At 33.2% G+C, this 24,000-nt stretch overlaps 1 protein-coding gene across 6 annotated transcripts in view; it reads left to right on the top strand.

Annotated features, from left to right (window-relative positions):
- Nucleotides 1-24,000, top strand: part of LOC123680559 (protein-tyrosine sulfotransferase) — a 366,815-nt gene that overhangs the window by 204,164 nt on the left and 138,651 nt on the right. For 3 of the 6 annotated variants that reach the window (XM_045618514.1, XM_045618516.1, XM_045618517.1), the window contains one exon: nucleotides 7,165-7,204. The gene's annotated coding sequence lies outside the window, so the exon portion shown is untranslated. Of the gene's footprint in view, nucleotides 1-3,110; nucleotides 3,217-7,164; nucleotides 7,205-15,323; nucleotides 15,730-20,071; nucleotides 20,172-24,000 lie in introns of those variants that run through there. The other 3 variants (XM_045618518.1, XM_045618515.1, XM_045618519.1) reach the window with 3 other exon arrangements.

Below are 24,000 nucleotides of genomic sequence, written 5' to 3'. Positions count from 1 at the left end.
ACCTGGACTCTGACAAAAAAATGACCAATTAGCAACATCCAGTAATCTCCAAACTCTTGCTCTATATTTCCACACGATCGAGCTGAACTCTATCCAAGAAGTTACCAAATTGAATTTCTCATTCCTTTCGAGATAATTAACGTTATCCGAACGATAAAAACGACGATCATTTCGGGTCTGAATATTATCGCTCTCGAGAAGTTTGAAACCTCATATTTCTGTATCAGGTTCTTGGATCTAGCAAAGTAGATGAAGTTGAAGTATCTCCATCGATAAGAAATGTAATTGGATAGTGATTTCGACCTGACTTCGTTAATCTACCCTTGATATTTCATTAGTCTTCGAAAAGTTCACTTGTACTTTTGCTTATCGGAAGTCCTGTTTTATTATTTCATCCTATGGATTTCTGAGCTTCCTGAACTGAAACCATGAAGTTGTAACTTCTTACTTGAAGTTGAAATATGAAGTTTATCATTTATGAATTCAAATGAATATTCAGAATAGAATTAAAATCACGGTTGAAAGTAGCATTGCCTTTTGGGAACACATGTTTGTAAGGCCTTTCCGAGGTGGGTGTCAGAAGGTTTGAAACTTAGTACTTAAAAACACATGTTTTCTTTCATTAAATTCATTCGGTATTTGGCTATCAGAAGGTAGTATCCCATAAATTAATTTCTGGTGTATATGTAATGGACTGAAAACTAGCGTTCATGATGCATCATGCGACAAACACAACTCTTTCAACTCTGCAGAAATTAGGAGTGGAGATGAGTGAGATGACATCTATGATAGGTCATAGATACGATGGAGCCACTGGAGCCACACTAGTGAAAAACTTTTCACCACCCTTTCTCTATTATAGCTCTCATTCTTAGAATGTGGCATTATATCACTCCTGCACTCTCCATGTACTAGAAATTGTATTGGAATCGTAAAAACTGATACAAACTTTTCAAAAGCATTTCAAAGAGGTTCGCTGTATTGCAAGGCTCTATAAAATTGAAACTTTAACTGCCTTGATCGAAACATGATGAAAACATGTATGGAAGATCTTGGATTTTGTATCTCATTTCATAGCCAATGTGGAGCAGTGTATAAAAAATTATCGATGGCAGTGCCTAATATAACCAAGGAAGATAATTTCTCAGTCGGATTCTGGCCGCCAAACATCCAAATTCCATCAAAACCAGAAATGAGAGCTCCCCGATTGATGAGCAAAAACCCCTAAAATTGCAAAAAATCCATTTTCAAAGCTCCATATCTCGAAAACTGTCCATTTTTGAGCTTTGTGGCTAGGGACTTTTCTGATCAGTTCATCAAGAACTACATCATATCAAAAATTCAGCCAAATTCACGGAAAGCCATTTCCCATACTAAACGTGCGGGGTCCTTTATTCATCAAGACTCTCTCCTCGCCACAGTCATAGAGTAACTACACTACTGAAGAGATTCAAACTCATTTTAGAATAAGGATAGCATAGCAATCCCGAACATAGAAGATCTTATAAAGATCAACTCAGATGAGGATTTGGCGACCACAAAGAAGATTCTGGAAGCACTTCAATGCTTTATTTATTTATACCAACCATTTCTCATTTAAACTGTTCAGATTGAAAATTTCACATTGTATTCCGAATTTGAAATAATTGTTTATATTTCCGAAAAGTATTTCTCAGGTCAAAATAATAGTTTTTTTCCATAAACATGAGTCCGCAAACACTTCTCTACCGAACTACAGAGCGTTTAAGTTTCAAGAATTTAAGTTTTTTCCTCATTGCTCAGTTTACAAAATATTAAGATCAAATTTGATTATAGATTTAACGTTTCAGAGTTTACATCATCCACTTTATAGAGTGATTGTAACAAGCTACTTGGAGATATTTTTCCCCCCTCAAACTTTTTTGTTGTACGCCGCTGGTGGATTCTAACATGAATTCTATATTTTGTTCGTACATTCTTTTGCCTCTTTTAGTTACGCATCTGTGATCGTTATCGAGAAGAAATTTAAATCATTTTTTGTAATTCGCTACATTTATGTAATTAAAATTTTTAATTAAAGGTAGGAACCTATTATTACTATGAAAACAAAATACTATAGTTTTGGTTTGTGATATGAATTTCCAGTTTCCTTGAATATCAACCAGGAAAAGAAACCTAATGAGCTTATATTTCAAATTTGATCTTTAACATATCCTAGAGTTTAACTCTGTTTCATGTTATAATAATATCTCAAAAACTGAAAGGGCTTTGAAAAAAACTAGATACTTTTACGCTCTGCAATTCGGTAACGAAGCGTTTGCGGACACATATTTATAGAAAAAAGTCTTATATTGGCCTGAAAAATACGCCACTGAAATATTGACACTGAATTCTGAATTATCCTGTATGTATGAGAACAGTTCGTAGTAATTGTAGCTGCATCAAAAAAGAAAAAAAATGGTGTTTGCGAAAAAAGAGTCAAATCATATGAATTCTTGTTAATTAATGGTTAAAAACAGCGTAATATTGCATTGAGACTAAAATTTTGAAATTTTTCTGGGACTTTATAGAAGTGGATTCCGTTAAGAATTTATTGGCCAAATTTCGAAGGCTCGTCACCGAATATTTCGCTCTTTCATTTCTTCTCAATGTCTATATTTTTTTTTAAATTTCAGCCGAGGGTGGTCGCAAACGACAAGGTTCAACTCGTTGATGAGTCAAATTGCGTGGAAAAAGCTCAATCAGAATCATAAAAAAATTAGGCAGAATATAAAAAAATAACATATCCGACCGAGTTGAAATTCAATCTTCGTATAAAAATTCGTGTTAATTGCGAAGTCAGAACCATAGAAGATTCAAGAAGACCATTTTTTCCTGAAAGAAAGCACTGACGTGAAGTCAGGAGTCATTCCACTCATGATAATTTATTTCATTTCATAATTTCTTCGAATGAGTATTCACACCATTTGAATGTCAATGCTACAACTAATCGAATATTCGATAATCTTATCTTCTGGACGTGGAATGAATATTCAATGGATGACATAATATTCTGATAATGGAATTAAATCAATCCAACTGTTGTCTCATTTCATTCAGTACTGTTACTCAATAGTGATAGTTTCTTTGAAACGTTATCTGTTATGTGGTTTTTGGATAGAACATTTAGTTCGTGTTTTTTAAGTTTGCATTGTATAGTGTATAATATAGAATATAGATCTTTTCAATGAAGGATAGGTATGTTATTCAGAAAATAATTTCACTTTTTCTTTCTGTTGCGAAATGTCATATATGGATTCATTGGATCTTAATAAAAAACAATAATTCATTAATGAATTAACATCTTTTTTGTAGTAGTGAAGACACAAGTTCTATATTGGTTGAGTGAAACATTTCAACTCAATTCAGGTATTAGTCTGAAATACAAATATCTATTACATATTCTAACAAATGTAGAAATAAGAATCGAAGGTGTTTTCACAGTGAAATGAATTTGGATGTGACGTTTTTCACTAATCGGTTCTTCTTTTGTTCTACCTATCCCTTGAATTGTTAATGTTCTTTAGCCATTTTTAAAAACTAATGCAATTTTTATTGATTTGAATATTGAATTGATTCGGTCTTCACTTGATGGAAATTCAATTCAATAGAATTTAAATGAGAGTTATTCCATTTCCACTCTTAATTATTTAATATAACAATGGTTTCGTTTTACATATTGGATTAATTCGGTCTTCTCAGAATGGAAATCCATCTTAATGGAAATTAAATGACAGTTATTCTATTTCCACTTTCAATTATTCAATATAAAAATGGTTACGTTTCAAATATTGGATTGATTCGATCTTCAATTGATAAAAAATCATTTCGATAGAAATTAAATGACACCTATTTATTTCCACTTTTAATTGGTTAATATAACAATTGTTTCGTTTGTAGTATATGATTGATTCGGTGTTACATCTGAAGAAGCTACTGTGCAGCGAAACTATTGTTATATTAAATAATTAAAAGTGAAAATAGAATAACTGTCATATTATTTGTGTTGATTTACTTTGCTCAAAAAGCTCAACAAAATCTTAAGAGAGGTCCTCTCCATATCAGTTTGATTAAAATTTGCATTTCGAAAAATATATGTTCCTCAAAAATAATCCTTATGTTCCCAATTTATTGCCAAAAAATGGCTATCATAACGATTGGGTGTCAATCATTAAACCTGTTATTGAACGGGATTCCTATCAAATTGATATGAGACAATGTTGCTAATTCCTTCCGCAATATAACGAATAAATAACAGAATATAAGCAATGATAAATATTAAGTGGGATATTCCAAACGTCAACGAATAATGTCCACAACATGTGTTCAGGAAATTCAAATCAACAACAACAAAGGTACTTCAGGCCATGAATGAAATAATAGAAGCTCTGGATAAAAAATGGTAAACGAAGATTATTTCGCATGATTTATCAAAGGCTTTCGATACTGTGAACCATGGAATATTATAAAATGAACTTCGAATCGAAACTGGGGCTTTTCCCCACTTTATAAATATAATCATGATTATAATATAGTATTGGAATGCGCCACATATATAACACACATTTTTTACAGCTTTCCAACCTATAGAATTTTCCATACTTCAATACTAGCAACAAAAACCAACTTACCATTACATATCATGGTACACAACAGAAAGTGGACTACCCAAAAATCTACCAAACAAAACCAAAAATGTCCAAACAAAAAACATTAAGAATGTGTTGAAAAATTCTAGTACAATTTCGCATATATCAAATTCAAGAATTTATCTAATAATTATAATAATACATATTATTACGAAGCATGGGTATATTCTTTATTTTGACATTCCGATGTCCGCGTTTTGAAATAATCATAGCTAAGATCTCAGGTGAAATATAAATGAGATGTACAAAAAATTAAGAATATAGAAGAAAAAGAGTCTCAATATTGGCCTTCATTATCGCCGATCGCTCGAAAGTTACCAATGCATTATAATCATCTTCGTCGTACAGGATGTTCGTTTCCAAATCATCAAGGGTTATGGAGTCTATACACTTTTTTTTTCGGTATCGCTTTCATACAATACAGCATTGAGATGAGCCTGCCCATTACACTGACTATAAACTGAAGAACATTATAACCGGTCTTTCAACAGAGCTGTTCTGTGCCTCCAAATACGCAATTGGCGCATGATTTAATGAGCGCTTAAAGACTCCTGACTTCACGTCAGTGTTCTCCTCATCCTTTTTTCAATTCTCTACAGTAACACTGAATGCCAAATAAAATTATTTATCGTTTTTAATTATTTAATTTCCTTTTGTTATTAATTTATTTTTGCTTTTCTTTGGTTCTTACGACGCTATCAGCATTATGAAATAATAGAGCGAAGTGTTTAGAGCACCACCACTCAAATACAGGGTGTTCCTAAATTAGAGATACAAAAGAAAATGATACATTCCCTGGATGATTTTGAGAAAAAAGAGTCCCATAAACATGGCCCGCAAACGGTTTGTTTTTCTAGATACAGGGTATTAAACTTTAATCTTTAACTTCCAATTTAGAGTTAAAAGCACGTGAAATGCCAATTTCGATTGTGCTTATCTACAGAGTAATGAATTTCTTGGAACAGTGTCCGCTTTTTCCTCTAGAATTTTTTTTGGTAGTTTAAAAAAAAGAGAAATCTAATTGAGCAATTTATCACAGGAATTTGGACAGAAATGATTTATGATAAATTGCTCAATTTTAAACATGGACGTGAGTAAAATATAATGCTAACTTTTTTGGTGTCTAGTAGTTTTGTCGTATCTGCTACCGATTTCAAGAAAGAAATTCCAAATGATTCGCTGGAATCTCTAGGGATAATTCAAATTATCATAAAATTCTAATCATTAAGCTGTGATGAATAAATTAATCATTAGTTTTGGTGCTAATTTTACCGATACATGGCAATTATTCATAAATATTCGACAAAATCGTAAAATTATTCCAAAAAATTATGACTAAAAGAAACACCCTGTATCTCTAAAATAAAACAAATTTTCAATCTAAATTTCTAAAATAAAGCCTAAGTTTATAGGCCTTCTTCTCATTGAAATTAACCAAGGTATTTCAAATTTCGAAATATACCTCCAATTTTGTACCAATTGCCGCCAGTATATTTTTTCAGCCTTTCGGTTTTTGAGCGTGCTATCTCGTCAATCGTTGACTGGTTACATTTAATTCAAGATATCCTTTTGGTTCATCTTGTTTTGATAATAACGAGTACATGCATGCATATACTTTCAGAACCTAAAATCGTAGATTGAATTATTATTTTTGAAATGACAAATGATGTGAAAAAACATTGAACGTATCTTCACCTCAGTTTTTGTTCGATCAACAAATAATTCCTTCCAGATCAAAAATGATCTGTCAGTTGTGGTCATCATAAAGATTGTACTGAATTCAGAGGTTTTGCGGGGAGATAGTGCAATGCGGTTTCCGTAACACCTTGCCTTTTTTATGGAACCAATGATATAATAAATAATATGAACATTTCTTCTTGATGTTATAGTTTTTGTGTTACAGAGTGATTTTCATTAATATGAAAATTGCAGCATATTTTAGCAATTCGTAGACATCTAATAGGTATATAGATATAGATATAGATATAGATTACTCAAAAAAGGGCATTTTGAATTATCACAGCCTTCCACTTGAAAACTGATGACTTAGCTTGCTAGGTGGTTCTTAAAATTTGAAACTCTGTGGTACTCAGAATAAGAGAGATAGTCTAAAAAAATGCTTTATATTCGAAATCAGAGGAAATCAAATAATCAAAGATAGAAAAATATACAGGGTGTTCCAATCAATATGTTGCCCACTCTGTATATATTTCGTTTTGTGAAATCATTTTAAGAAATACTAGTCGATTTCGTGATACTTTTGTAGAAAACAAAGTTAAAGGGGGGGTCAAATTATGGTGAAAAACTCGGTACAGCATAATTGTTGATATCCAAGTAATATTTGATTTTTGATATTTCGGTTTAGAACTTTACCGAAAATCATTTCAACCCTTTACAAAAGTTAAGATTTCTTCTCATAACAGTATTGGATAGAATGTCTTATATTTCAAATTTTAGAATCTGGATCTTATATCAATTGAAACTCAATTTTTTGCAGGATGTCTACTGCAAGTCTTCAAGTGACGCCTTATATAATCGTAAGTATACACATCAATATTTTTCGCATTGGATTTTTATCAAACGAATTAATCCTAGATTGGCGCGAAATATTCTGGAGAATATAAAGAATTATAACAAATTGGGAGGTACAAAAAACTATATCAATTGTTGTGACACTATTCTCAGAAGCCAACACTCGACAATAGCTCATTTTACTTTTGTAGCACTATTATCTGTTAAGAGCTTCATAGTTACCCAAATCTTAAATTATCAAGGATTCTTTAATGTATCAACCCGACTCGACTCGAAAGTAAAATAATTAATATTTATCTAATCATAATATTGCGAATGTATCAATAGAAATTAAATAGAATTGATAACCCCTCACCACAAAAATTCATCATTTCTGCAGTACTAAGCTGTAAACATCGCTGAAATCACCACATATGGCATCGTTTCCATCGATCATCTGCAACAAATTTAATCAGTGCTGAGGGAGATTATAATGCTTCAAAGAGGCAATGGGATGGAAATCCACAACGATTGCCAAAGGATATATTGAGGAATATTTCAGAAATAAAGTGCACATTGCATATGAAAGATTTGAAGCGGGAAGTTTCGAAGAGAAATATGTTAGTACCATTTTCACCGAAGAAGAATATTAATGTAGCTCATCATTCTAGACTCAGGTAATGGAAAAATTTAGAGCGATAAAGGGAATGACGTTACAGAGAGAATTTTCAATTTTTGGTAATGTTACAGAATGTTCCAAATTCGATGCTCCCTGAAAGCATCTCGAGAACTATTTGAGACTTAGAGAGTCTCTTTTCTCGAAGTAATAAGATATCAGAAAGCAACCAGTTATAAATAACAGCTGTGATATCCATCAAAAAGTAAGAGAGAGTACAAAATTATTCTAATCCTTCAATTACCTTTTTTTTCAAACGGAGTATTGTGTATATGACAAATATGAACATATTTTCTCTTCGGGTTACACTATCTTTTAATATCACAATATCTAAAACACTCTGAAGTTGTAAATGTGGAAGGAATCATTTACCATTTCATGTCCTTAAGTTGGGTATTTCCATGACAAAGGCAAATTTTTATCGTCTTATGCTCAACAACGTAAGGAATTCTAAACTTTCAATTATTCAACATCGTCTCCAAAAATTCAATAAGCGCTAAGCCATTACGTTTAATAATTGACATTCTTTCCTTCCCAACTCTGAAAGGGCGAAGACGGTCTTCATTCCGTCGATATAACTGGTTTTCATAGGATTTTGGCCCCCTTTGTAATTTATTCAACTATTCGCATAATTATTTCTCAGCTATAGGCTCGATAAATAATAAGTAACAATAGGTATTAATAAGGTTGAATATTTTGGAAAAAACTCCACATCTGCGTTGAAACCTATCCAATCAAAGTTACCGTTTTTTTTTTTATTTCGTAAACATCAAAGTATCAAGGCATAAACTTCCGATCCCAATTTATTAAGAAGGCGCGATGTTATTAAAGCAACTTTGATAATTGTTACCGTTAAGGCGCCTCCTCACGTACCGGCGACCTCACCATCTGAGTTGTCGATTTTATCTGACAGAAATTTCCAAGGGACGTAAAGGGTAAGGTTCCAGAGAAGAAGGCTCATTCCCAACCAACACAAATGAAAGTTTTGTTCCCCTTTTCATTTAATCGAAATGATCATTTTTTTTTGAATTTCTCTTTCTTTTATGGAAACCAACTGCAATAACTTTGTAATCAATAATAATAATACATGATAATTTATTTATGCATGTACCTACATCGAGATGATACATAATTAAGTGTAAACATTATAAATTTCCACTGTCAAAAAAGTTTGCTCGCTAGTAATATGGAATACTAGTATTTCGGTATTTATTCAATATTGTTACTCGTTTTTTATTTCTTCTAATCAATGGGGGTGTTATGTCCCCAATAACTCCCTCCTTGTACGCCTATGAACAGGGGGGAATTATAGATCTGGTGAGTGGTGTTTCATGTGCTCAATGTGGACTCATAATGAGGACGCAGGAGCCGAAAAAGCAATTTCTTGCATTCCAACATTTTCTCTGAAAATTTTTCCTAAATAAACACATATTAGCTGAAATAAATTTTGGTGATTCATTGTGTGAGACATTTTTTTCTCTAAATTTTGCTTTTTCGTCGACATTTTTTTTATATTCAAATATAGAGAAATCTAAGGGGACTGAGTAAATTAGAATAGTTATTTATAATACAAGTGCAGAAGGCATTGATATTCTTCCACGAGTTCAAAATTCAATGGAATGAACGAGTGGTAGAATGAGCCTTCTGTACGAGTATTATACATTATTTTCTCTAATTCATTGCATTTTCATTGAAATTAATGAAATATTTCCATAAATATAATTTAGTGATTTTTGCATTGAGAAATGTTGGTTGGCAGAATTGATTTCTTTAAGGCAAATTGATGAATTGACAGATAAAGCCGTGGCGGAAAGTTCGGAGTACCAACATAGAATAATAAAATATAACCATGAAAACTGTGCGTTTCTGATATATTCTCGCACGATTTTGTTCTACAAGATGTGGAAGAATGAACGGAATAACCACAGAATTAGAGAATAGTTATTTATAATACAAGTGCAGAAGGCATTGATATTCTTCCACGAGTTCAAAATTCGAAAACGAGCCACGAAGTGGCGAGTTTTGGAATGAACGAGTGGTAGAATGAGCCTTCTGTACGAGTATTATACATTATTTTCTCTAATTCATTGCATTTTCATTGAAATTAATGAAATATTTCCATAAATATATTTTAGTGATTTTTGCATTGAAAAATGTTGGTTGGCAGAACTGATTTCTTTAAGGCAAATTGATGAATTGACAGATAAAGCCGTGGCGGAAAGTTCAGAGTACCAACATAGAATAATAAAATATAACCATGAAAACTGTGCGTTTCTGATATATTCTCGCACGATTTTGTTCTACAAGATGTGGAAGAATGAACGGAATAACCACAGAATTAGAGAAAGATTTTTCCGATATATATTTTTTTCGAGAAAGATCAATTCAAATTGTTAATTTCAAACAATGAAACATATGTGTCGATGAATCTCAGTATAAGCAGAGGAAAAGCGAGAGGAAAAGTAAACGGGGCATCATATTTCAACGTATGATACAAAAGAACAGATAAAAACCTTCAGCAAAAACTCTGTCTCCCCGTATAGGTATTGTGATTGGTTTATGTATTTGTTTACAAAATGAGCTGACATATTTATATTGAAGGGCTTCTTCATCCAACTAGAATCTTTGCGATAAACGAAATGCAGGAGACGGGCTCTTTCAAAGAACTGGAAAGATCTTCATCCTCGTTAGAAAATGAGGGAAGTGCAATAAAACAACCTTGTACCCTTAATTAAAGTTTTACAGAAATTTAGGTTGTGCAACTCCGGCAAATGCGACGCCTAGAAAAAAGTAGTAATGACTACGACGAGGTCGACATGTTTTATTGAAGTAAGGTTGGCACGATGAAAACCCTTTCGAAGGTGGCGCAGGTGACAACTAGGATGCAACATGGTCGAAGATTTTTCCTCTAGCAGAAGTTATTAGAATAAGTGGAAATCTCAATTTGAAAATGTATATCGCCTCCGGTAGTTTCTGATACTCGAGATAACACGTCACATATCATCGATCATCCCAACCTTTTATCTTTTATCATGAAATTACGCTTGACTCATTTTGAAGAAATATTAAATTGAAAAAAAAAGCATAACATGAATTGCTTTTGAAATTAAAAATCGACAAGTGCGAGGATTTTCCTTAGTAATTCTTCATACAAGAATTATTGACAACTTACGTTACTTTTTTGGCACGCTGTACCTATATGTAATTTTCCTTGATACCTATCCATGAAATTTCACTAAGCTTAAAATAGCTCATTCCGCTATTCATTTCGTGAAATAAAAATTATCTTTGCGGAGTTTAACACAAATTTCGTCCTCAAAGGACCCCGCACGTTTAGTATGGGAAATGGCTTTCCGTGAATTTGGCTGAATTTTTGATATGTTGTAGTTCTTGATGAACTGATCAGAAAAGTCTTCAGCCACAAAGCTCAAAAATGGACAGTTTTCGAGATATGGAGCTTTGAAAATGGATTTTTTGCAATTTTCGGGGTTTTTGCTCATCAATCGGGGAGCTCTCATTTCTGGTTTTGATGGAATTTCGTATGTGTGAAGTTCAAAAAGTTCATAGAAAAAAAAAATTATTTTCAAGAATTCGTGGGTTAATATCGGAAGTTCCATTCATAGTTAGCTTCCAACACTTGGACTTCTATATTCTACCCGTATAGTACTATATTGCATCAAAACTGCAGACATTTTCACGGATTCGTTTGTCTGTGAGATGCTATCATCAATTTCGAGACATTCTGAGGAAAATGTCTTGGCACCCCATTGTCAGATTATCGAGATTTGTGAGAAACAAATCACATATCATATGTAAATGACATCAATAGTGATCAAAATTGTTATCTCTGAGGATATTTGATTATGATTTTCCCATTTTCCCCCATTACAGCTCGCGATGCCTGGTTATGAACATTTCGGCTAACATATTTGATATTATTGGACATCAGATATATGAGGATTCAGTTATTATGGTCTCTCTTAAAAAAATCTCACAATATGTCGTTTCTCGGTCATGTGAATTATTCTGGCGTCATCTTGTGGCATGAAAAGATGTATGGAAGATCTTGGATTTTGTATCTCATTTCATAGCCAATGTGGAGCAGTGTATGAAAAATTATCGCTTGCGGTGCCTAATATAACCAAGGAAGATCATTTCTCAGTCAGGTTCTGGCCGCCGAACATCCAAATTCCATCAAAACCAGAAATGAGAGCTCCCCGATTGATGAGCAAAAACCCCGAAAATTGAAAAAAATCCATTTTCAAAGCTCCACATCTCGAAAACTGTCCATTTTTGAGCTTTGTGGCTAGAGACTTTTCTGATCAGTTCATCATGAACTACAACCAATCAAAAATTCAGCCAAATTCACGGAAAGCCATTTCCCATACTAAACGTGCGGGGTCCTTTATCTGATGAACTACATTTATCTCATCAATGTTACATTTGTAATTTCTGCACACTTAAATGTTCAAATTCAAATTTGTGAAGAAATGGAGCCACAATGCCCTGCACTTGACAACCGCGCAACCAAAAGTTACCTAGATATTTAAGTATTTTCTGTTCAGGATACATAATTGAGTACCCAAATGAGTCAACCCGTTAATGAAATGTATTAATGTGCACACATTGTCGGCTCGTCTAGTATCATTATTTTGAAGCATGAATTAAAATTTGGGCACTGACCTGAATAAATGTTTCATTCTAATGAAGCTAAACATCTTCTATTATAAACTTGTTATTATTTGCGTAATACCATTCACGGGTGCTCCTCACGTTCTTGTGAACACTGAATAAAAAGTGTACGTAAATAATAAAATTTTATTTTTTTACAATGAGAATAGTTATTTATAATACAAGTGCAGAAGGCATTGATATTCTTCCACGAGTTCAAAATTCAAAAATGAGCCACGAAATGGCGAGTTTTGAAATGAACGAGTGGTAGAATGAGCCTTCTGTACGAGTATTATACATTATTTTCTCTAATTCATTGCATTTTCATTGAAATTAATGAAATATTTCCATAAATATATTTTAGTGATTTTTGCATTGAAAAATGTTGGTTGGCAGAACTGATTTCTTTAAGGCAATTTGATGAATTGACAGATAAAGCCGTAGCGGAAAGTTCGGAGTGCCAACATTTTGTTCTACAAGATGTGGAAGAATGAACGGAATAACCACAGAATTAGAGAAAGGACATTGAGGCAATGAATTTATTTATCAAAATAGAACGGATTAAGCTAGGTAGCGATGTTTGCTACTCCGCAAATTATTTATAGTTCATATTTAGAAGGATACGCTTGTTTTGTTTCGTGCTTTTTTCAAGTGTGTGTTGTGCGTTGTGTCTGAACTCGAAATGTCTGATCCTGAACTTTTTCCATGTAGCTCATGCAGCTCATTGAGTCTGATTTTGAAACCCCTCCTCCAAAAACTATGAGAAAAAAATTTTTAGACGGGGCAAAATTAATCAACAAGAAAAAGAAATATACAGATTTTTTTTTATGCTCAGGCAGGCTATTCCAAAAACAATGAAAATTGCAAATTATGTAAAAATAAAGAACAACGGTATAAAATAGTGGAACTTTAACGACGTTTGATGAAGAACGACAAAAAAATGTATGAAGTAGAATTTTCGCAGGAAGCAACACCTTTTGTATCAAGTAGTATTTGTGGTAGTAACAACATAAAACGTTGGATCCAAAATTGTCAAAATAGCTTTCAGATGTCAGCTCCTTCATTCTGGATGTTGAGATTATGCGGTTTGCTTTATTGTATCTGTAATTTTAATTAGCAGGTAGCTCTAGGGCCAGATTTCTTGTTCACAGCATTCACTTGATTTGTAAGAAGTACTGAAGTAAGAACTTAAATATTTCACCCATTCAAGGTATATCTACTGAATAAATTATTTTTTATACTCTTTCGAACTAGTTTGACCTACAGTTTGATTTTTCAAACCTATAACCATTTTCCATTTTGATTTGACTTGAATCATTTGTCAGAATAGGATAGGAGAGACCTATGTCCAACAATAGACGCAAAGGGTTGTATGTTGATGATGACGATTTGTCAGAAAGATTGACTTAATTTAAAGTCAAACGCAAGTCAAACTCAAACATTCGAGTTAAACTTGTGCAAATCTAGATTAAGATCTCGAATTCCATGACCACTTTGTTAAATAGACAAAATCTAACTAGGGGTCCTGTGAATATGATCGTTCTAAATTTTGTTTTTCTGAATTTCCCTCCTGTCAAAAATTCTATGTATATGGAGAACAATGATCGAAAATTACAGTGATAATTGCATTGTAGGAAGCGAAACTGCACTGCGATAATTGTTCTGTTCATAGATGCATAGTTTCTATGCATCTTACACAGTTCGAATCTATGGCAATTCCATTCTACATTAGTTTGACAAGTGATGTAACAGTTTATTCGGGAAATATTCCCCCGAATTACATTCGTGCATCAAAATGACCGGATAAACTGCATTCGGTCATTTTCAGTTTTGGAGAAAGAGCCCTCCACCTTCGGTGTCGGACTCTTTCTCCAAAAATGAAAATGAACTCATGCAGTTTTTATGACAGCACGCTGTCATGCAAAATTATCGGTAATTTTGATGAACTTGTGCAATTACTTACGATAATTTCAAGAGTTAAAACTGATCAAGATAGAATTTTGAATTTAAAAAACTGTTTGTAAAATAAGTCAATGCTTCACTCCAATTTTTTTCATTCTTTATTCGTTATTGTCTACGAGGAAGGTTACCTTACTCGTTTCATTATTCACGGAAAAATTAACCATTGTTCCAAATCTATAGAGGGTTCACTATGTACAGATTGTTTCGACTATTTTGTGTATCTGTATTTTTCGGTAAATCATCATTAGATTCTGACTTTGTGTATTAATGGGCTATTGCAGCTTTCAATTTGAACAATGAAAGATTAGAATGAATCAAATGAAAAAGAATTCAATAAACAATTCAGAAAATTGATATGATATAATAATTGATTATCATTTTACTTTTTGAACTTAATTTTTGAAACTCCATTTGAAATATTGGTGGAATCAAATTTTTCCTTTTTATTCGTCTATAAAAAATAGATTTCATGAAAGATAAGTACCTACTCGAATAACTCGAAGAAAAATATTTAACTGTTTATTTTAAATCTCTAATTTGTGCTATATTGTTTTTCTAGTACAACATAAATGGATAATATTAACTATTCATGTTACTAAAAATAACCAGTAAATCCAGTGTTGATGTAGGGTTCTCTGAAATTATTTCTTCTAGTATCGTGACTAAACTCATTGCCAAGGTCACATTTATCAACTGCGGGCGTTTTCAGTTGATTCCAACAAAGTAACGGCTTATTAAATACACTCTCTCTCTGACACATATCAGTGTGATTTCGCCTGCTTTTTCATTACATTTTTCACACCGTCATCTGCATTTTATAGGAAGTCATGTCGACTGCGGGTGTAATTGAAAAACTTCCAAAGAGCGTTTCAGTTTTGTACATTGGTAAAATGTATATATTCCTTGTCATTAGCATAATCATCACTTGGATCCCACGACATATTTATTAGAGGAGTTCTCTCGTGAATAACTTGAGTAAACCGAAATAGACCTCCTGGGGCTATATCCAGGTCATTGACTGAATGGGATGTATTATTATCGAATTTCTGTAGTGATTCTCGAATTTCTGTTTTGAATTGATCTCAGCGCGGGAAGTGTTTGTGGTGCATAGTGTGTTTCTCGTGTTCACTTATTGGAATAAAATCTTGGGGATTTGTGTCGAAATTATACCTTTAGAAGTGTTACGGATCTGTGTTTCCCATTTTAGGATTATGTTCTCACGTAGATCGGAAGATTAATACGGTGAGTAATATTCATTTCGTTGAAGTAGTAGTTCGATGGAAATGCCTTGAAGTCATAAAGTTATATTGTTAGTGCTATCAATTATATGTTTGATATGCACCTAGATCTCTTTATTCATTAGAATCATTGAGAACAGTTGTGGAGCTAGCGCCACTTTCATTCGGGCCAGCAGTCATTTCGCCAGTGACGTAGGTAAACAAAAATATCATAACTTCCGTCAGAAGTACAGTAACGATTCCAAAATTGCTAGTATATTTTGAAATGACCTTTTGGATAACAAACAATGATCTCGATTACATATTTTGTAGCGAGTGGAGAAAAACCACCGTCTAACCTAGAAAATCCAGATTCATATCTACACATATAGCTATTGAAAAGACGTTTCTCATCGAAACTTATAGGAAATTATGATTGTTACCGAAGAAATAAACACTATGTGTGACATTCATACATTTTTTGTGGTTATGAATAATAGAACGACCCTTTGAATAACCTTATGACCCATTTTTCAGCGCACGTTTTCTGAATCATTTCTTCGAGCATTTCGTCACAATTCCTGTAATTTTAGAATATTCGACTCAGTCATGGCTAATACGTCCCCAAATTCGGCTGCAAATTTTCTTTTCCTACAACGGCTATGGAAAGTAGCGTATTCTTCACAGCTTACTCAATTTCAAAACTATGTATTGCTCATACTGTGGGAAATGGGGCTTTTGAGTCGTTTCTATGGAAACGCAATAAATTTGCACATACTGTCAACGAAGGCCATTTTGATTAGAATCAAATCCAATACTTGAATGATTGAAATTTGTGCAGTTGTAGGAAAAGTATAGTGTGCAACATGTGGAGAAAGTCCTTTTCTCGCTCGTTTGTTTGCGGAACTCGCCTTTCAGGCTCGTGCCACAAACTTCCACACTCGCGAGAAAAGTTGGACTTTCCCCACTTGTTGCACAATATAATATTTTATTCTAGAAATTTTGTTGTCCTATCAATTTTAAAAATACGAATTCGAATCGATATAACAATTTGCATTTTAATGTAGAACTATTATAAACTAAAATTTCATTTTGATCGCAAAATCAGATCCTTAAAAAATTAAAGAATAATATCGAAACAAATTGTATTTAATTAAATCAAAAATATTTTCGTGACCACGAAGCCGATAGATTTTAAATATTAGCTAATCACGTGGTCAGAATCCTAAGAAATTCGTTTATTGGGTGAGGAATAATCAATATTTATTTTATGATCATGTTTAGATTTTGCTGTTCTTAATTGGAGGGTCAAACGAAAATGACAGGTTCCTCGGATCATTTTAAGAAAAAAGTATTTTCCTACTACTGCTATGAAAAGTAGCGTATTCTCCACAGCTTACTCAATTCCAAAACCATGTATTGCTCATACTGTGGGAATAGTTATTTATAATACAAGAGCAGAAGGCATTGATATTCTTCCACGAGTTCAAAATTCAAAAACGAGCCACAAAGTGGCGAGTTTTGGAATGAACGAGTGGTAGAATGAGCCTACTGTACGAGTATTATACATTATTTTCTCTAATTCATTGCATTTTCATTGAAATTAATGAAATATTTCCATAAATATATTTTAGTGATTTTTGCATTGAAAAATGTTGGTTGGCAGAACTGATTTCTTTAAGGCAAATTGATGAATTGACAGATAAAGCCGTGGCGGAAAGTTCGGTGTACCAACATAGAATAATAAAATATAACCATGAAAACTGTGCGTTTCTGATATATTCTCGCACGATTTTGTTCTACAAGATGTGGAAGAATGAACAGAATAACCACAGAATTAGAGAAATATTATTCCCCACGGCACTTTGCCCACACTTCGCTTGTTAGACCAATGAAATTGGGCATTTGAGTCGTTTCTATAGAAACGCAATAAATTAGCACATACTGTCAACGAAGGCCATTTTGATTTGAATCAAGTCCATTACTTAAATTATTGAAATTTGTGCAGTTGTAGGAAAAGTATAGTGTGCAACATGTGGAGAAAGTCCTTTTCTCGCTCGTGTGATTGCGGCACTCGCCTTTCAGGCTCGTGCCACAAACTTCCACACTCGTGCCACAAACTTCCACATTTTTTTCAAGATACAGGGTGTTAAAGTTTGATTTCTCCAAGTGTTTTTCTCCTTGCGCCTTCCCTTCGCAAGATATTCAACTCAAAATTGGATAAATATTCGAATTTGAAGTTTTTATAATGTTGCAGATTTTGAATGCAAATCTAGAGGTTGATATTTTTTCTGGAATAGTGTCAGCATCTTTCCTCCAGATCTTTTTTTGTGGTGAACCAAAGTAGTTTGGAAAATTGTGAAAAAAAGCTTTGGTCCAGTACTACACATTTCGGTTACTTGTAGTTTTGTTGTATCTGCTACCAAATTCGAGAAACAGATTTCAAACAATTGTCTAGTAATCCTCAGCAAAATTCAAATTAATATGTTCTGAAGCTGTGATAACTATATTAATTACATATAAGTTTTGGTACTTATTTACTCAATCTGTAGCGAAAATTTATCGAAGATTCGATAACCTGATATGATTATGATAAAAAGTAGGAATACAAAATACACCCTTTATCTCGAAAACGAAGGGTTTACAGGCACATATTTCTAGACCTTTTTTACTTCGAATTACCCAAGAAATCTCTCATTTTCCTTTGCACCTCCAATCTAGGAACGGCCTGTATATATGGAAAAAATTTCGTGTTGATATTTTGCGTATATACAGGGTGAGTCTATGACTTATCATATATTTTATCAGTAGATTCCTGAGGTCAAATGAAACACTTTTTTCCTTTACCATTTTTCCGATTCGGTCTGTTTGAAAAGATAGAGGCTGTTAAAAATCCACAAAAGAATAATTTTTCAATTATATGTCATACGGTTTTATCGAAGGAAATGATTTCCGGAATATAGTTTTCAATTGATATGATGAATCTTCCCTCAACACAAAATTCAATCCAAAACTTCCAGTTCCTTCTTTATGACCATTACATATTACATTCTATAAAAATACCAGAAATTCAAAGAACGCAATTTTTAAACGTAATTTAATTGCTCATTGAGAAATATTTGACCATTTTCAAAAATAAGAGTATTTCTTATATTTTCTCGTACGATGCACCATCTCGAGTAAGTGTATCTAAAAAAATTATCGGGGAATTTCTGAAAAGTGGTTTCTTTGGCTGAATGCAACTCTATAAAAAAAAAAGAATTCAAATCACTCTTGAAACTCATGATCACAAAATTTACACAAAATAAAATGACACCAATCAAGATCTGAAAATCCCACTAATGACTGTTGTTACCGAACATTTTCTGTATTTTTCTTCAGGTCATTCAAACTCACATTGAGACCAACCACTCCATATTGAAATACATTTTTATGTGATTGAAAACATCTATTCGTTTACTATTCGATAATTTCATTCTAGAGCATTTGATTGACATACTTTCAAAAGGGGCATAACAGTTCTAATATGAAAACAAATGCTCCATTCAAGGAGTTGAATGGAGCAGAATATTCAATTAGAGATATTTAGATTGAATACCTACTTCAGTTTGAATCAAGTAATATGGTTGTCTATAACACAAGGAAATTAATTGAGAAGTACCTTCAAAATAAAATAAACAATGCCAGAAGTTCAAGTTACATATAATTAGTCTTTGTTGCAAAAAAAGTCTTTTTTGGAGAAGCAGTACTCAAATATCTTACATTTAATGGAACTGTACTGTATATAGGAATTCAATATTTTGTTGGGTTTCTTCTCATAAAACAAAACCTTAATACTGGACAGTGTAATTATCTCTAAAATAGATTATTCTAAGGAACATAAAGTTAGTTTTTTATTCTGAAGCAGATTTTTCTTTTGGTTGGAAGAAGTTTAGTGTGCGGGTGGCATAGCTCATTATGCAGATTCAAAATATCTTTTTATTTAGACCGAATCGAAAAAAATGGTAAATGTATATGTAAATGTCAAAGGCTCACCCTGTATATCATATCAATCAGCATGTAGACAGTGTTCGTGGACAAATGAACATCTATTATTATTATTATGAAAATTTTCTTCAGTTCACATCCAGAATTTTCTGATTAATATCACGACCGTATTATTTCTCTTCCTGCAGATTAGTGCTCAATACGTTTCCTGGTCCTGCTGACGTAACTCTGATAAAATCAATTCCTGCTGCGCTGCAAAATGATTATCAAAAAACAATCTATAATGTTTATCCAGAGGTTTTGCACGTCATCATTCGCTACATACAAGAAAATAAGGTTCTGAAGTTTCAATTATCCGAATTCAATTACATTTTATTTTTCATTCATAACCGAATTGAATTTGCTCTAGTTAATTCTCTGCAGTATATTAAACAACATGATTACATATTTTACGCCAATTCAAACGAACAAACAGACCTGGTGAGTATTTTTAAGGAATTCAACGAAATATTTTCATATATTCGTTTTCTATTAGTTATTCAACTAGTTTTGAAGCATTCACTCGGAAATTTTTCAGCAGATATAATTATTCTAAATATTTGTATTGAGAAAAATATATTTGATTCATTATGAACGCTCCTATTTCAAGTATTTCGACTGGAAGTGGAATGAAAATATAACACGAAATATATAGAATTAGACGCCAACGTATTTTGTCTTAGTGCTCCCACTAAAATGAGTTGACGAGAAAAAAACTTAATCAAAAAAATCAGTTTTGACTAAAATTCCGAGAGCAGATGGTAATATTTTACAAAATGCCTCAAAAGGAGTGTATAAAAGAGCTATCAAAAAAAGTAAGCCGTTTGCCGTCATGAAAATACATTATGTGGAATTTAAATCTTGAAGATAATTCCAAATGTCCTATCCTCACGTTCACGGCACTCATTGAATCTAATACTAAATTCCTGATGAAACTTGGCAAGTATGCTCTGTGGATGGCTCCGATTTCATGGCCAATATTTCGTTTAAACTGGGCCGGGGAAAATATATACAGGGTGTTTCCTATTGAATGTCAATATTTATGAGGGTGATTTTTGGCCCCTTCTCAAGAAAAAACCTAAACGTCTTACCTTTTGACATACATGGTGGTAAAGTTTTCAAAAATAAATCATTTATTATTAATATCTACAATACCACTTCAGATATTTCAATGAAATTTGTCATACATGTGGGATCCAAATTCTTAACACCCGACTGAATGATACGCTACTGACTTTACGAAACGAGAACTACACGATCGACCCTAAAAGGTTGGACCATGCAGATTCATCGATATAGGGAGACGTAAGGGGAGGAGGTACTTGAGACTTAAGGACTGAGGTACGATACAGACGAACGAGGGTCGAATTCGACTTGAGAGAGAAGCAGACATAGTTAGTATTCGACGTTAGAGATTAGACGGAAAAGGTTGAAGAATTCGACGTGATAGACGCATATGATTCGACGTGAAATATAGTAGACGCAGCGAGTTAGATAATTCGATAATTAGACTATTAACAATTAGACGGAATAAAATAGCTTCGATAGTTCGATAGACGAAAGTTCAGTGGCTGTACATTCAATTGAAGTTGAATTGTACATTGTGTAAATAAACAATAGTTAAGTTCCGGCGGCCTTTTTATATAAACCCCTAGACAACGATAATAAAAACCCTACATACATATACTATGAATGTAGAGGCATTTTTTTTTAATTTTCACCAGTGCCGTTCTTACGTAATTTGACTTGGATATTTTGGCAGACATTGATGGTACGCCACAGATTTTTCCTGAAATAAAAATTATTTTTGAAATTCCCAATCATTTCTTACCAAAGTTGATCACTTGCCTTTTTTTCAATCCGAAGCACGGTTTTCGCTCAAAAAAATAAAAACTGTTTCTATGCATGATCATAACAATATCGTTAATACATACATATGACAGTATCACCATGTAGAGACATACGTAGATTTTTTTTAGATGAAACCCATGCGTCGGACTTAAAAAATTCAACAGTACAGAATACAGATTTCATATTTTTTTATTTTTGAAAACTTTACCACCCTGTATCTCAAAAGGTAAGACATTTAGGACATATGTTCATATGTAGTTTTTCTCTTAAAATTGCTTAAATTGCATCATATATCTTTTTTGACAAATTTCATTTTTCGTTATCTCAAATAGTTATTTAAGGGTCATTTGATCTGTTCGAGCCAGTCTTCTTGGATACATAGCCTATATTGTACTAATGCGTGAAATCTGAAAGTATCACCTCTGCTTAAATAGATGCAGAAACATTCTTGTTCGAAGAAGAGCAAACCGACGTTATGCTCGAAAATTTGGAGCACTGGTTTCTCTATATAATAGGCGAACATACTAGCACAATTTGATGCTGGTTGACGGCGAACTTCGTCTCCCGATTTGGCAAGAGTATGTAATTCAGCACATTCCCCTTTATTCGGAAAGGTTTCCTGTACCAAATATTTTCTTTGAGGACATTGCAGTAACATAGCTACTGCTGCTTCTTCAGACAGAACAACTGTACATTTTGATTATTGTGTATTCGTGATAATTTGAATAATATATATAATTATTATTCATGCTGTTAGGCGATTTACTCTACAGATGCTACTGTATTGGTTGTTGATCGTACTTTCAATTTACAATGAAATCGCACAGTTTACGTTGCACAGTGCTTAAAATAGGCAGTTACATAGCTGGTGAGATGTACAAATTTTGTAAGGAGGAATAGAAAAAAATATAAGATCGCAATCGACTTAATAATAATAGAACCTTTATTGTAAGAAGAAAAATATTTCATGATATAGGGGCGAAGTCTAGCTTAAGCTACTCCACTTAATGCTCCACATAAAGTGCTGAATGATATTGATTTTAGCATTGGGTTGTGGGGAATCCAATCCTGCAAATGTTGTATCTCACAAATGCTGGTTCCCTCTGAAATTCTGCGGGATCAAAATTGCGGGATTTTCCATGCGAGATCTGCGGGATTCAATATTGAAATTGCATATTAGACAATAAAAGTGCAACCGTGTGTTGAAACGTCCCAGAAAGCAATAAATTACTCATAAGTTATGGACGAAGAGGTACAACACTAGTTATTGCTGAAATTACACTACGATTCATGATAACCGAATTGGAAAATCATTATAACTCGACATTGAGTAAAGAAATGGTTAAAGCTTTATTTTCTAGGATAAAAGAGCGCAGTTCGTTAATGACAAGTATGGTACTGTATTTAGAACACCCAGGCAAATATCTGGAATAACAGTCAATGTCTACAAATGGCCAAGAAGATAACATTTGTACTTCATAGCAAATCAACATTACAAAATGAAATTAAGAGTTTGACTGACAGACTGCAAATAGAGGTGTCTCCAGAAGACAAAACACAATTCCAAACCGAAGACTATTTCACTTATGCTGATCAGGATATTTATCTAATCTAGCAACTAAACGTGATCCATCGCTTTAAACCTTAGAAGAGGAATCGAAACATAGTATTTGTACCGCTTGGGTACTATAATCACAGCCTTCTTCTATGGCTGTACGAGCACGAGTACGAACAACACTTGACAAGTTATTAAAACATGAAATGACTTTACCCGCGACAAAACTTGACAGCTTTTGCCATGAAATAAACACTTTGATACTATAGTAGGTACCTATGTTTTTAATAGTATGAGACGTTTTTATGAGCATGTTTAATAGGTGGAGTATATATATTATTAACAATCCCGCATTCTTGCGGATCCGCGGGATTGATAATTTTTATCCCGCGAATTTGCGGGATTGATATTTTGATGCGAGATTGGATTCCTTAGTGTTGAGGTCTTATATGATTTTTAAAACCCAATATTTCATCTTATTGACAATATAATTTCCTATAACGAAAGACTATCTTCTGCGGAAAGGCAATCCATAAACTTGCTATTTTAGTTTCAGCAAAATTCCTCATGTAATATTACTTACGTGTTGCAACTCAGTTTCGGGAATTCTCAGCTCAGAGCAGGCAAAATATTCCGCTGACCGATTCTTGTCGGAATTAGAATAAATTGAATTCGTCCTGCCGAGAATAGAATCGTTAACCGAAAGCCTGAGGCGTTTCACAAGTGCGTCCATTGTTCAAATTGAATTTCGAAAGATGCAAGTAGATAGAAATTAAATTTACCCTCTGGAAACCGAATCATCGGAACGTTGAAAGCTCTGTTTTTCTCGAGTGGGCGAATGGATTTTGATGGATCTGATAAGAA

Source organism: Harmonia axyridis, chromosome 5, assembly GCF_914767665.1.
Source record: "Harmonia axyridis chromosome 5, icHarAxyr1.1, whole genome shotgun sequence".
NCBI classification, from domain to species: domain Eukaryota; kingdom Metazoa; phylum Arthropoda; class Insecta; order Coleoptera; family Coccinellidae; genus Harmonia; species Harmonia axyridis.
Note: the sequence above shows the minus strand (reverse complement) of the source record. Positions and strands in the feature narration are given on the sequence as shown.